Source organism: Hylaeus volcanicus, chromosome 4, assembly GCF_026283585.1.
Source record: "Hylaeus volcanicus isolate JK05 chromosome 4, UHH_iyHylVolc1.0_haploid, whole genome shotgun sequence".
Taxonomy (NCBI): domain Eukaryota; kingdom Metazoa; phylum Arthropoda; class Insecta; order Hymenoptera; family Colletidae; genus Hylaeus; species Hylaeus volcanicus.
The window spans coordinates 23,570,976-23,586,172 of record NC_071979.1 but is presented as its reverse complement, the minus strand read 5'-3'; the positions used below and the strand labels follow the sequence as shown (position 1 = coordinate 23,586,172).

Below are 15,197 nucleotides of genomic sequence, written 5' to 3'. Positions count from 1 at the left end.
TTCAAAAATCGCTATACATGCTCTCGCGAGTCCCTATGGGAACCAAATACGCAAAATTCACGTTGCATTGAATTTCAACCAAACCATCGAACAAATAAAGCATAAACTCTCGCTGGTAAAACTGAACAAACGATGAAAACATCGTAGCGAATGAAAATATGATACCTGAGCCTCGTACAAAAATCATTCTTGCCTTTCTCTGTACGATGTGTAAATGTGAACAAATTCCATTGTCTCCAAGATCACTAGAGCACGATTTCGATCCATTTAGAAGTAAAAGATTTTTAGAATGTTGTCTTTCGGTCCGACGCGAAAGCCTTTTTTGGAAAATTTTCGAAAATTCAAAGACAAACTAGAAGTTAACACAAAGGTGACAACGTCTCAAGGCTCCGTTGCACGTCCAACAAAGTTCCGGGTGGAAATCAGGAAAGGAACTTTAGAGCCCACCTAATGCATTCAGAGTGTTGCCGCCACGTGTGCAATCTCCATTGGCCTAATGTACTACGGAGAGAACTAGAACCCTTGGCTGACAAAGTCTCGACTAGAATTACAAAAGAAACCAGCACGAGCTAATATGACCAGAGTATCATTACACAGACCTCGATCGAAAAAATCACTCGACATTTATCGCGCGCGTTCCATCGATCCCAACCATCGATCGTCCTTACACCTCCAGCAGAAGGACGAGGACTCTGGTTCTCCTCGAGCCTCTCACCAGATCCATTCACAACCACGTCGTCTCGTCGATCATTTCTCTTGGTCCCGTGCGCGTTCACCGGGTGTTCCCAGGATCGTCAGGCTCCCACGTTAACGGCACTCGAGTTCCCAGCGATCGTGTCACTCCGTCTCCCTACGATAATGTCAGCCGTGTTCCCATCGATCTCTCGCTCGAGTTTCCCGCGACTTTTAATCGAGCTTCGTCGCGCCAGGTGGGCCAACCGTTCCGTAGGGGGTATCTCTGTCGCGGAGGATGCCCGGAGTCCCTCGGGACTCTCGGGAGAGCCGAGAGGTATCGTCCTGGACGCGTCGCGAGCGAGGAGCGCACTGAGGATCCGGGCGCACAGTCGCGCCGCGGCCGCATGCGCGTCCCGACGCCGGAATTCGCATCGTCTCCCTCTCTCCACGCTCTTTCCTCAGATCTCCCTTTCACCTTTGATTCGTTCCCGTGCTCTCCGCTCGGTTGTGCATCAGTTTTCGCCTGCATTCTTCTTTTGTATCAATGAGCGAGCCACCCGATGCCTTGGGACACCTGCTGTTCGAGCTGGCCTCGCGAATTTTCACCGCAGCCGGAAGCTGTTGACGATTTCGCCGTTTTCTTACCTCTTACCCTTTTCCTAGGTGTTAAGGTTCCTAGGTTCCCCGGTTCCTAGGTTTATAGGTGCTAAAGTATCAGTTTTCGTTTGCAATTTTTGTATCGATGAAGCCCGAGTGGCTCGAGACGTGTGTTGTTTGAAACTTATTTGAACTTTTATCCACTAAGTCTGGAGCTGGTTGTGTATCATTTTTGGTTTAACGAAGCTCTTTTATGGTTTATATGGATCTGATCTCGAGTGATGGTACTTGGGAAGCTTTTGGAGCATTGATTCCTCTTCTAGACGACTAACGCTCGATAGTTGACCAATCACCTCGTCATCGTAGGCGTTTTGGAGCGGCTTGTACCGTAGCCGTCACGATATTCGTCCCCGATGTACATTCTTAGCGACTGTCTTGTATTTGTATTTTTATTTAATGTGAAACATTTACATAGTTATTGACACATTTCCTGTAACAAAATATCTTTATGTTTACATATTCATTTTTCATATTTACTTCGCGCGCTTATTATACCCCCTCTCTTCCTAATACTGGTTATTCCCGCTTTTCGTTTACATTTCACAATCGTATCACAACAGTTCACGCCATCTCTAGATGGAACGCATTGTTAACTATCATTAGGTATAAACAAAAGAGCGACGAAAGAGTCGACTCGGACGTGGCAACGAGACCGAGGACGTAGGGGCAGTCAGCATCGACACTTTTTCGTTTTTCCGCAATCGCCTTGAAATGCGAACAATTACGTAGCGACATTAGTCAATCGTTCTTTAATTTTGCTCTCCCTTAATTTTACCGTAATAAAATATTCACTTTTAAAAGCGTATTTTCCTTACATCGTACATCATCAACTCTCCTCCTGTTCCAACCCCAGTACTTGGACAAAAACGAGATTCCTTCTACACGTTCCAGGACAGTACCGCATCTAATTTTCTTGGAGAGTCTTTCCCGGAAGAACAATTTCCTTCGTTTCGGGTCCGCGAATTCTGACCCACTTCCTGCCCCTAATATAATTACAGGCGCGCGGTTAATGGTAGTTATTTGGCAAGCGTCGAGGCCTCCATCGGCACACGTGGCTGGGATTGCGCGATGGTCGATGGGAACAATGCCATTTTTGGTGTAAGTTTCTCAAGGACTCGGACGTGATTGAAAAATATCAGCCAACTTTCACCGAGATAGAGCCGAGCCGGTCCCAACGGCGATTCACGCATCGCGACCCGGCACGCAGCGGAAAAGGGACGGTGAGTTATGGCAAATATGGCTTTTACGCAAGGTCCCTACAGGGCCGTGAGGGAACGCGCCGAGCCTGCAGGCTCTCCACATTCTGGGAGACCCTACATCACGACTGGGGGAACTCTGGCTTCGATGGATATACAGACCCTCCCGAGAATGCCTCGAGGGGGTGAATTAGGACGTGTATCTAAAATCGAGTCGCTTCTTCGTGGCATCGTCTCATCTTCAAGGAGCGACTCTGAATGGTAAGCATTTGGTCGTAAATTGTTCTAACAATTGAACGTTTGCCCTTTTTCAACTCTGCAAGAGTACTATACTACAGAGAATGGTCGTGGGTGGACGAATCCGTGACGTAGACACCGCAGTGATCACTCCAGGCCACGCCTCCCCCTCTCGGGGTGACCACTCGAGGCCATTCGCGCCCCCCAGAACTATTATACCGTAATCGTACCTTGTTATAACGAATATTCTAGAAACCACGAGCAAAAGAACACAGCAAACTATTTTCTACTTTCATAAATCCCTGCACAAACGTTCATCGCAGCGGTCTATCGATTCAACCTTCCAGTAATATACTTCATTCCAGCTACTTTTCGACTTCCGAGCGAGCATCACCTCGCGCGATCCACATCTAAGACTCCGGTATCCTTTCATCCCCGAACAACAATTTATATCATTTCTCACGACCGGCCCCGAAGATGTCCTTCTACCCTTAAGGATCCACCGTCTCTCCCGGACGATCCTCGATGTTCCTTCGCTCAACGTTACAGGCTTCCTGGGATACCGACGTTTCAACGTTCCGTGCGATTCCGGCGCCATACTTATCCCACTTCCAACCCTGGTTAAGCTTCCTCCCGATGCGGGGGGCGGACAACATTTCACCGGGTCGAGATTCAACGCTGTTCTGAAGAGTAAATGTAGCTCGCCGAGGTAAAATATGACCTGTCCGAAACCCGGTGCACGCACGCTGGTGGCGATGCGCTACCGAGAAGGGTAAACAGCCGTTGAAAAGCGTATCATAACGAGCTGGAACCGAGCTACGGGGCATATAGTTACCGCCGAATTCGACTCATTAATGCGATTCAAGGTGTAACGGACCAATTAAGCCAATTTAGTGGTCCGCGCGCGAGGAACATCAATTATCGGCGGTGTCGACATTAGAGACAATGGAAATCCAATTATCGAAAACATAACCTCGATCTTGGCACACTTCGTCAACATTTCCACGACCGCCGATGGAGACTTCCAGTGGTGGTCGAGCAGTCCTTTTGGTGGTTTCTTCGATTTCCGTCGCTCTCGACAACCGCCGGGCCTCTCTCTACCGTTTAGGCCAGAGAAGTTGGGTACTGGTTAATAATTCGTACCTGTTGTCTATCGAAGAAATTTGTCCAAATTAAATGATAGGTTCGATGTTTCCAAATCAATGTTTCGTATGGATTATGTACGAAACACGAGGTATTCGTTTAAATTGGACAAATTTCTCTTGTCTTAGGCTTGGATGTATCGAATTGATTCCTGGAGGAGATGGTTTAGTTTTTGAAATTTCCAGATATTGCGATCTGAAGTCTTTAGCACCTGAAATCTCTGGAGTTTTAAAATCTCTAGGACCTGACACCTTTAGGTCGTATAACTTGACTGTAGCACCTAATATACAGTCAGTATACGTACAGGAGTAAAGAGCCTCGAGTGTTTTGTTTATTAATGAGGAAACTCGAGGAAACAAATACGAAGACTCCCGAATCAACTACTATATCAAATTAAAATTAAAATGTTAAAATTAAAATGTAGAATACGTTCCGTATCCATCTGTGTTTTATTACAAAAACAGGATTCTAAAGGCCCCCCTTGAAAACCCCTTTACACCTGGATCTCCACCGTCATTTATCTTCCCTCCCAGATCGATTTTTCTGTCTCTGACGCGTCCCCCTTGTTCCTCTGCGTCGGTGTTTATACGTCTTCCTGCATTCGTTTCGCATCCCTTTAATCCCTCCCCGGCGTTTCCGTCTTTTTGCGCCAGCGTTCCTGTCGCCCGTCCATCTGCGTTACAACGCCCACGCCGATGTCGCCCCTCCGTCTCATAAGGGAGGATTGAAAATGTACGCGATAACCGTAGCTGGTCTTGCAGAGCCGCTCGAAAGAATCGGTGATTGTCACGGGACCCCGTAATTGGTCGGACGTGTCGGTTTTGGTTTCAATATGAATTCCCGTATCGGTCTCGTATTGGTTCTGTAACGGTGCCAGCATTGATTGCTTACAGAATGAAACTGCTGCAGGCAACGGCCTTTGAAACTCGTTATATACACAACACACACACACACACACACACACACACACACTGGGACACGTGCATTATGTTCCGCGTGACGAATGTGTATCGTGCGTACGATACACACATGCACGAGATACGTCGCGTGCAAGATGAAATCGTATGTACAGTGTGTCGCAGAATTAGTGTAAGAACCGGAAATAGGAGGGTAACCGAGACGATTCTGAAGAACAGCTTACTTTGCAAAAATGTTGGGTGATGCTTAGTTTTTGAATTATTAACGAAAAACCACCGACCAATCACAGTTGGCGGGCCGCGGCCGCTGACAGCCAATCCTGCCTCGAGCCAATGTTCTCGCGACTGAGCGCGCGCTACTCGGGCACTGTGATTGGTCGGCGTAGCATTTCAGAGTTAGAAACGTCCGTGGAACGCGTCAAGTTCAGTTTCTGTTTTATGCTTTCTGGGGAATAATACATGTAACACGCATGTTATAACAAAAGGAAAAGAAAAACAGGATTCATTAGATACAAAATAAAATACGCCGAAGCAAAGAAAATAGAAAAACTTAGTGAACGCGGTCCGGTCCCCCTATATGACCGGAAGTACAATCAGACATTTCGCAATCGGCGCGAATCAACATCGCGCCGCATTTAAAACTTGCGCGATGCCGAAAGGAAACGAACGTAACCCCATAATATGCAACAAACACGGATGCATCGCGCATCGAAGAGAACGTGTACACGGCCATCCTCGTTAGATCCTTTAATTTCGCAACAAATCGATGATGCAACAGATTCGACGCGAGGGCCAATACAGAACCGATTCAAAGCCATTATAGAACCGATATATAGAAGATGGCAGAGCTGTAATCGGAACCAATACGGCCAGGAACCGTTTTCACCGTCGCACAACAGCTCCAAACAGCCATTTCCACGAGTGTTTCAATCCCTGCATCCCACGGGTTCACGAGCGTTTACAAACTCCTCTCTACCGTCGCTTTATCTCTTCCTGACGATCCTGTCGCAACCTCGCTCGCATTTTGCTACCGTCAAACGCTCGTCATAAAACGTATCAACCGACCCATTCATGAAATTTCCAGGCTTGATATCTTTCCAGGTCCTGGCGAGCGTGCTTTATCACGGATCCAACCGACGATACGAGGATCTCTCGGAGTAATAAGGATTTATAGGGACTTATCGGCGATCAACAGTCTCGAGAGATTTTTCTGTGTGTTTTTGGGACTTGGTCAGATTGATTTAGCGAAAGAAGAGACTAGAGGCGTCGAGAGGGGATTGTTTGCGTAGGAGTCCCACGAAAATAAGGCAGGACTCGTCGCAACCTGCCAGTCGTGTTATTTACTCGTTATTACGTGTGGCTTGTTCTTAAGAGGATATATACAGTCAGTCAAGAGAAAAGAAACTTTCTTTCAATATTTGTTTGACAATTTCTTTAATTGCTATTTTAAGAAGTATACTTTTCACTGATGTAACAACATTTTTCTTTCAATTAATAACTCACCTTGAGTCATTTTTAAACGATCCCTTTTTCCTACCATCCAAATTGTATATAACTTAAATTATCAAAGACTTCAGCTTTTACTTCGACGAAGTATACCTTCCACCCCTTGTAACAAGATTTGCCTTTTAATTAATAACGCAACCTGAAACATTTTTGTTTTTCTTGCATCCAAGCTGCACGTAACCTGAATCATCAAAGACACGGTAGCACCTGGTATCCACGAATATTTACGTTCTTTTAATTTCTTAAAATCGCTGAAGCTCAATTGAAATCAAATGGGGAACATCGCGGGATGCTTTGTCGACTACGTACTCGACGACTCTCAAAGTTATTTCCCTCGAGAGCAAGGGCTTCGACGGGAAACTTTTTTGTTCCGTAGGTACTTTCGAGCCGTTTTCGAACGAGGGGTCGCTCGGTTGGTTGCGCCACGCCGCGTGAGTAAATAGTCACCTTAATTTGCATGAAGATTATCAAGGCGGCGAACAAATTTTCGAGGATTATCGCCCATTTAACAAAATATACTTGGATGTTTATTTCTGATTACGTACTGATTCTTGCAATAAAGGTCACCGAGATTATTTAAAATTCAAGCCACCACCGAGAACACGACGCGATTCACAAATTAAATGGCATCAAAAGTACAAGATTTTGTCTTAATAACACTGTCTACAATAATAAAACAAATAAGAACAAAGCAACCGAACAACAGATCGAATGGTACCACGTCGAATAGCAATCGCAATTCGACATTAAAAATTACGTAGAGCGGAAGATAAATTGCACCCAGCCCGATTCCATTCCAGCAATTCCAGACCTTTTTGTCACTGATAAAATGATAATTAATATCCACGTTTCACGGGAGGACCGTGTATATCGGCGGAATTCTATCCCGGAATTATTTCTGCCCTTTCGATCGCAGCTTCCCACGTTCGTGTTTACGGTCTCTATCGCGTCTGGTCGCGCACGATCACTCCGAATTCCAGAACGTTCGACGCGTCCCAAACTTCCCCCGTCCCATGATCCGAAACGCGATTGAAATCCAAACCCAATACGTCGTTACCTCCAGCTTAACTCCGCCGAGCAATTACCGGCAATCAGCGATGCCCGATGTTAATTGAACGCCATATCGCGACGCCGTGATTAACGTTTCCCCTCGCAGCGGCGCTTCGCGAGCGTTCAGTGGCCGTGTCCTATCCCTATTCTCTCGGTTATTAGCCGACGGTGGTTAGTCCTTTGGCCCGTGGACGAATCTGGGACGTGGACATCACGGCGGAGTGGACAGTCACAGAGTTAGTCTCGGCTGCGTCTCCTGTTTGATAGCGATCATCGCGCCTTTTAGTCGCGAGTGACCATTGGTTCTTAGTCTAAAGTGACCACCGAGGCCATGCCTCTTTCTCTAGAGTGACCAATCGAAGTCTCTCTGCTCTAGAGTATCACTTACTCGCGTTACATTTTCAATTCTCCGCACTTCTCTGATTTGTTAAATAACCTTTAAACGTAACTTAATACGAATGGACGAATCTGGGACGTGGACATCACGGCGGAGTGGACAGTCACAGAGTTAGTCTCGGCTGCGCCTCCTGTTTGATAGTGGTCATCGCGCCTTTTAGTCGCGAGTGACCATTGGTTCTTACAATTAGTCTAAAGTGACCACTGAGACCACGCCTCTTTCTCTAGAATGACCACTAGAAACTACATTTCTCCGCTCTAGAATATCACTTAACCGCGTTACATTCTCAACTCTCCGTATTTCCTCTGGTTCGTTAAATAACCTTTAAACATAACTTGATAACATAACACCGTGTTTTCCTCAAATGAACTCCTTCAAATCAAAAACGACTTACTGTCAAGCGAGCATAAAAAAAAATATTTTCTTCGCCTACTTGTACAAGTATATTACGGGGCACATTATCAACTAATTATCATAAATTTACAACGTTATCGTTGCATTATGACATAATTGTATCACGTTTATGACGATAATGTGTCACAATAATGTAACAATAATTAACATCAATTACGGTGCTAATGAGGTAGCCGCGCCAAGGTTGGCGCAGGGAGTCGGGCAGAATTTTATCGAAACAAACATCGCGTCGAAAGTTGTTTGTTTTGCATTCGGAATCGAAAATTGTTTGAAATTAACGTGGGAAACTGTAAATGCGGCAGGAGTTAAAATCTGGAAAATATGGATTAAAATGCGTTCAACGGAACATTTAACGTAAACGCGGGTGTTTGGATTAACGTCGACGCCAGTTTTAACCGTGAATCTTATTTTTATTATTACTTTCTACCGGGATAGTGTTGCACAAACGGAAGAGGTGAAAAATAAAAGGATCATCAGCAGACACCATCATATTAAAATAAACGATAATTGCTACCATGTTCGCTCACCAATGCAACATCTCTATTACTTTCTATTTCTTTTTTTCATCCATCGGTGACATCTCGATTCAGGGGTCCAAATAATGCACCTACCACTGCATCCGCCATCGTTAATCATACACAGCTTTAAAGTGTTTCAAATATCTCCACATTTTATTCCATAACGGTTACAACTGCTCCGCACCGTGATCGAGGCGCAACTGGTCCAAAAGCATGGCGCAAAAGGAATCTGTGACTCACACGCCCGATACAAGACGCATGCACGCGTCAGAGACGGACGATCCGTTGAGAGACGAGGCGCGCACAATACTGACTTATATTTAGATTAAACTGTCGACAGGATGGTTACGGATCACAACAAAAACAAGGCGACGCGCGACGCGAGTGGTCGATCGGACGCGACTGCGCCTCTGGCGATTCATTCGCGCGCTAGTCTCAGTTGGTCGATGGCGATCCATAGATCGCGTCACGCTCTTCGTACGCGATTCGTACGCGTTCTCTTGTCGGCGCGATTCTCGCGAATAGAGTTATGAATGAATTGAACGAAAATAAATAGAAGGCGTTAGTATTTTATTAGGAAGAAATTAGAATTTTTAATAATTAACCTTTTGCAACTCGAGAGGTTTAATTTCTTTGGAACTCGAAGTGTCAATAAAATGATTGTCGTTGAGGGGCAAAAGTGACCTGATTTTCAAATCTCAAATTAGAGATCTTATTTTAGAAGTAAATCTAAGCTTAGCATTCGTGACAATAGAATGCTAAGAAAGCATCTCGAGTTCCTGACAGATACCAGAAAAAAAGGCCTCGAGTGCAAAGGTTTAATTTATAAAGCTGTATGAGAATCATAGCTCTTGATGTAGGAACTGACACCGTCTTTAGGATTAAAAGAAAAACGGTTGTTATAAACGTCGGATGAATAAACTGTAAATATTAGGTCGTCCCATAAATTCATGCCACTTGTTCTTCTGCTACTCAAATTAATATATGAAACATACCCATAAGTGTTCTAACAAAAAGTAATCTCTCTCGTTACACACACATTTTCCCAACTTTCTGACACAGTCATTATACAGTCACTATAAAATTTCTGTAATTTTTTAACCGACTTCGAAAGGAGAAGGTTACTCAATTCGACATGTATATATATATTTTTTATTTTGATTAAATATTGACTCAGTCTGCAGCACAAACTTATGGGACGACCTAATATAACAAAGTTTCGCCTCGATCATTCTCTGTAAGGTGATACTTTTTTAAAATTCAACTGTTCGAGCGATCCTCGGAATATCCAGCAAAAATCATCCCGAGGTCAAAGGGTTAATAATCATTTTAAATGGATTCTGATTTCTCATTGACAACTGTGCCAAAATTTGTAACGGTATTATAAAAAGGTGAAATCAGATTCGACGGTGGCGATATATCGGAACGCGATCTCAGAGTGGTACGGGGTTATAGAGGGTTAACTGTTTCCCTTTGATGTTCCTCAAACGATCACTTAGGGTACTTAGACAAGAAGCTGTGTGTGCGTGCACGACGCTTTCGAACCACAGGAGAGACAGTTCGGTTTTCAAAGGAAACTGTTTAACAATCGGTGAGTGGTAGGATTAGGTTGGAAACGGCACTTTGATAGAATGATTACAGTGATTAAGATTGCCAGGAGTTTCTCCTCGATCTTGTCGTTGATCTTGTTTTTTTATTTTAGTCGACAAATGGCTGGTGAAATTAATTTCCTCGAACGTGGAAACGTCGAAAACATCCCTAATCTCTGGCAGACGTCGAACGACGACAAACTACGCGGTTAATATTGTTAAGTTAATATTTACGTTAACCAACCGACGCGAGTCGTCGCGAATAACATCGACAAACATTGCGGCGAATTAAACGCGACGAAGGGCCAACACGTAAGATTATGCGAGCCAGGATGATTTCGCTCAGGGGTGAAAGCAGTCGCGTGCGCGTCCCGAAACGCGACCAACGCTGCGAGCCCAGACAATATTGCTTCCAATGATTAGATCTCCAGCGTCGATCCAAGACTAAACGAGAAACTGATAACATCGCTTTCTTACGTTCGCCAATTTTCGATTTTCATATTCAATCGACTATTAATTCATCGATTACGAGCGTGGTAATACATGTATCGGTGTCCCCTCTCCCTCTACTCAAAATGGAAATTTTCAGAATGTAATAACCTTCGCAGATGAAAAATTGTTAATTCGATGTGGTCGGTATGCATAGTGTATGCAAAATACATCGCGTACGCAAAATAAAATTGCATATATTTTACAGGTATTATTTTATGTTAGTTTACGTTACGTATGCGGCAAACTTGATGTTTAGTAATGAGACTTTTTAAATATTGAAATAACAAATGGTACATTTAAATTTGGATAACGTGGATGGAGTGAAGCAATTTAAAAATACTTTTAACAATTTTTCTCAACTCTCAGAGAGGCTAAATGAAAAATGATAAAATGTTAGGACTCCCATTTCGATTCTCGGGATTCGCGTCGCGATGAGTTTGATCAAATTTCGGTACGAGACCACTCGTGTAATTTCTAATTCGATCGATGTTGAATTTTCGGATCCCTTTTAGCGCGGAGATCGTCGCGGCTCCCCGTTTCCAAATTACTGGAGCACTCGGATGCGAATTATAAGAGCTGTCTGCGAGCTTTCAGTTCGCTCGGCGGAAATTCGCGAGAAATTCCAGGCGATAAGTCCTTCGAGCAGTTTAGCCAAACCGTCCCGTAATCTCCGAGCTCGCTATGGATCGTGTTTTCCTTGTTTTTCAAAGGAACCGAGCATTCTGAGTTTCAAATCCTTTTTTCGATTAATCACGTTCAGCGATCTCGTTCGTTATTATTAAAAGACGAAACGATAATTTTCTGGAGATTAAATATAAATCTAGGCTAATTAATTATTTCTTTGCCGCGTGGAAATAAACGATAAGCTTAACAACGTTAACTCTGCTAGTTGATGGAGTAGGATGCTTGTTTGTTGTGTCAAAGGTAGAAATTCTTGCTTTCTTGAATTCTTGCTAAGCGGATAGTATTGTCCCTGCGCGAAAAATGGAAATAAAAGTTCCTCGAGTAGTCGAACGAATAACGCTGCGGAAAAACTGAAGGATTCTTTGGGAAAAATTGTACCCCCAATGGAAGATTTCGATGCTGTCAAAATCAGCGCGCTAACGAATCCTCGAACGTCTTCGCGACTTTAATCGAATTTCATCGTTCCGCGTTGCTCGATAATTTCCTCGAATCGCGCAGACGGAACCGACGCGGTATATCTCGACGAAAGTTTCACGATCGACGGGAGGGATCGAGCAGGAAAATCGTGTCGTCGCTGGCCGAACATCTTGTAAAGCAGTGGCTCTCCAACTAAATACATTTAGACGAATAATAATAATAATAATAATGCGCCCGACAGTATTTTATTATGATAAAACTCACCATTAAACTGTTTCGGGAAAGCTTTTCTGTTCTTTGCTAACAAAAACATTTTTAAAAAGTGCAAATGGAATCGGAGCTAGCGCACGGCAGCTGAGATTTTAGAACGAAACTAAAAATGAACTAAACACGAGCAATGCCAAGAAATTAATTTAACTACAGGATGTCTAAATGTATCCACAGCTTGAGAAAATGAACAGGTAGGAAGCCCGAGTGAAACGATTGAAATTAAAAAGTTAGACGATTCTTCGACGCTTCTTCGACGATTCCACAAAGTTTCGAGATATATTAAGAAAATGAAAGTTTAATCCCACCGCGGGGTGCGCTCGAAAAATTCATCCGAGGCTTGAGAAGCACTGCTGTAAAGGGGATATCACGGTCGAACGAGTCCCCGAACAGGGTGAGAAAGTTCGCGCTGTCGTGGATGGAAACGGCTCCTCTCGACGAAGTGATCAGCGTCGCGTACCGTCGAGGCTCGAAATCCCAGAAGTCGCGTATAAAAGAAAAATTACGCGGACGTCCATTACGGGAGGGGTAAAGGCTCCATTACGCTCTTCAGGAGTTCTTTTACTCGCGCCGGCGTCGTCGATCGATCCCTTGATCCTTTACGGTGCTCTTACAGAGATTACGGAGATGAAATTATTTACAGAGTTGGGATTCCATTTGGGAAACGTCGGGAGCATTCCCAGCGTCGTTCAACGCCGTTTATATCAAGTAGGTACTTCTTTCGTTTGATACACGAAGATACAACGTTGCGCGATACCTCGTCAAACTACGAAAGGAACCGTTAAGGTCGATTCAGACTATACGACACGGACCGTCACGTTCCGGCATCGGCACGACAAAACGTTAAAACACGCGTTTTAATGGAACTATTCACGCTTAACAGACACCGACCTGTACGATCCGTCAACCGGAATAGTGTGAATAGTTCCATTAAAGGTATATTTACACGTATCTGTAACGTGCCAGTTCCGTATCCGTACCGTGTCATTAACGTCACGGAACGGTGTCGGACGTGTGTGGAACATGTCCATTAAAGAACAACAGAAGAATATTTAAAATCACTGACACTGATGGAACATTACGGAACTGACACGTTACGGATATGCGTAAATAGACCTTAAAACGTGTGTTTTAATATCGTGTCGTGTCGGTGACGGTACGTGTCGTTGCCGGAACGTGACGGTCCGTGTCGCATAGTCTGAATTGATCTTTATACGTCTGTTTTTTCTCACGCAACGCACCGATCTGTGAATATCTCGTCGTTTCATTTTCGATAGCAATGATAAAAATATCGTTTCCGCGAGGAAGGTCTCGTTGCATTTCCGCTCCCTCGACCGACCGAACCGTCCGACGTCCGTGAACTGTTACGTGTATACGCGATAATGCGGAAAATTTTCTAGCGAGACAATTCCGGCGGCGAATTTTCTTCCGTTGTGGCAACTGATCGAGGCGATTGAATAAATGATAATCGGTGGGCGAAAGGTCAAGAGAGTGTGGCGGGCGTGGGACGACGCGCCAACCCCTTTCGCCAAATGAAAATTAGTAATCGATAGAACGATAACAGTGGTCGGGACGAGTATGGATTAAACAAGAATTCATTAAACGTGTTGGACACTTCGGGCCCTTGGCGACTCGAAGTCTAAGACTCCAACGCGTAGCGTTATTAGCGTACTAAACAAATCCGATATACTAAATTTCATTCAAATTTAATAACTTTTTGGCATACAAGTCGGCTATATTGGATCCGCCATTTTGATTTTTTAAATTTTCATTACAGATTCGTAAAGTTTATTGCGATTATCTAGTACCGGTGATTAATAAAGATATACTGAGTTTGTGTCTAAGAGGAAAACAATTAAAGTGCGTTTTATTTACAAAAAAAACCTTACACTGTCTCATTCGAAAGGAACAACTGAGTGATAATTATTTTCTAACCCTGATAACCAATAAAACGTTTCGAGCATGGTTTCGAGTCCTCCCACGTTCAAAATGATTAATTTAGAAGATATATTACACCTTGCGTTAGTTGCGAAAGTCTTCATAGCGGACAATTAATTATTTAAATTAATGTACCAACACCTCTCCGTTCCGTTTCATCCCTTCCTCCCCGGGCAAAGGGGTGAAAATTCCCCTATTCCATCCCTAAAAAATCTCGACACGCTCAACCGTCAAAGAGCGTCTCAGAGAGTTGAAAAATTCCTTACGTGCGAGATTCACGTATAATTGGAGTGCGAACGATTAAAATCAAGCGTCTCGACACAAAAGACGCGGCACGAACGGTTCCTGTGCAGCTTCAAGAATGCAATTTCCTCGAATGGAACAAAGAGACAGCATGGGAGAGGGGGGACGTGGTCCGTTTGAAGCTCGAATTCGGCTCGAAAAAGAGGCACGAAACGAGGCAAAGGAACGCAATACGTGCGCCGGAAGTTTATCACGATGCCGTTGGCCGTATATTGCGCGCAGTGCATACAGTATGCACGGCTTAAGTGCGCCGAACAAGGCCGGACCCCACTTAACAACCCATTATTAACTGCGGAACGTCTGCTCGGAGAAGTTCGCGGTGGCTGCGAGATTTTCGTCCTCGCGCACGGACACCATCCTGCCGCGCAGTTACCCTTAATAATGGCATTTGTTTCGTTCCGTACTACTGCGAGGTATCCTGCGGATTTCGCTGCAAGTTTCGACGCGGTTATGCCGCCGCGCGACGTGCATGAGAATCGCGGAAGACTCGCGTCGAAGATCGAGGTTGCCGACATCGTAGCAACCTCTCGCTGGTAGGACCGAATCAGCAGAATCATATCGGACTTAGTGGAATATTTAGTACTTATTTTGTACTAATTAGTACCACCAAAAGGAATTTTGTACATCGTGCCGTTTATGACAAAAATCGTGGCGCTGCTAGCTTAATATCAAGCTAGCAGGACCACACGTCGAAATTAATAAAAATGAAGAAATTAAAGTGGATACATTTAATGCTGAATTTGTACTAATTTGTACCGCCAAAAGAAATTTTGTACCTGTTACCGTTTACGAAAAAA

General features: G+C 44.2%; 1 protein-coding gene across 6 annotated transcripts in view; it reads right to left on the bottom strand.

Moving 5' to 3' along the window:
* The window catches only part of LOC128874639 (octopamine receptor Oamb), a 105,769-nt gene that overhangs the window by 31,505 nt on the left and 59,067 nt on the right, over positions 1 to 15,197 (bottom strand). The window contains exon 1 of one of the 6 annotated variants that reach the window (XM_054119558.1): positions 8,720 to 8,865. The exons of 2 other annotated variants lie outside the window; for them this stretch is intronic. The gene's annotated coding sequence lies outside the window, so the exon portion shown is untranslated. Of the gene's footprint in view, positions 1 to 599; positions 616 to 668; positions 1,019 to 8,719; positions 8,866 to 15,197 lie in introns of those variants that run through there. 3 more of the 6 variants (XM_054119556.1, XM_054119554.1, XM_054119557.1) reach the window with 3 other exon arrangements.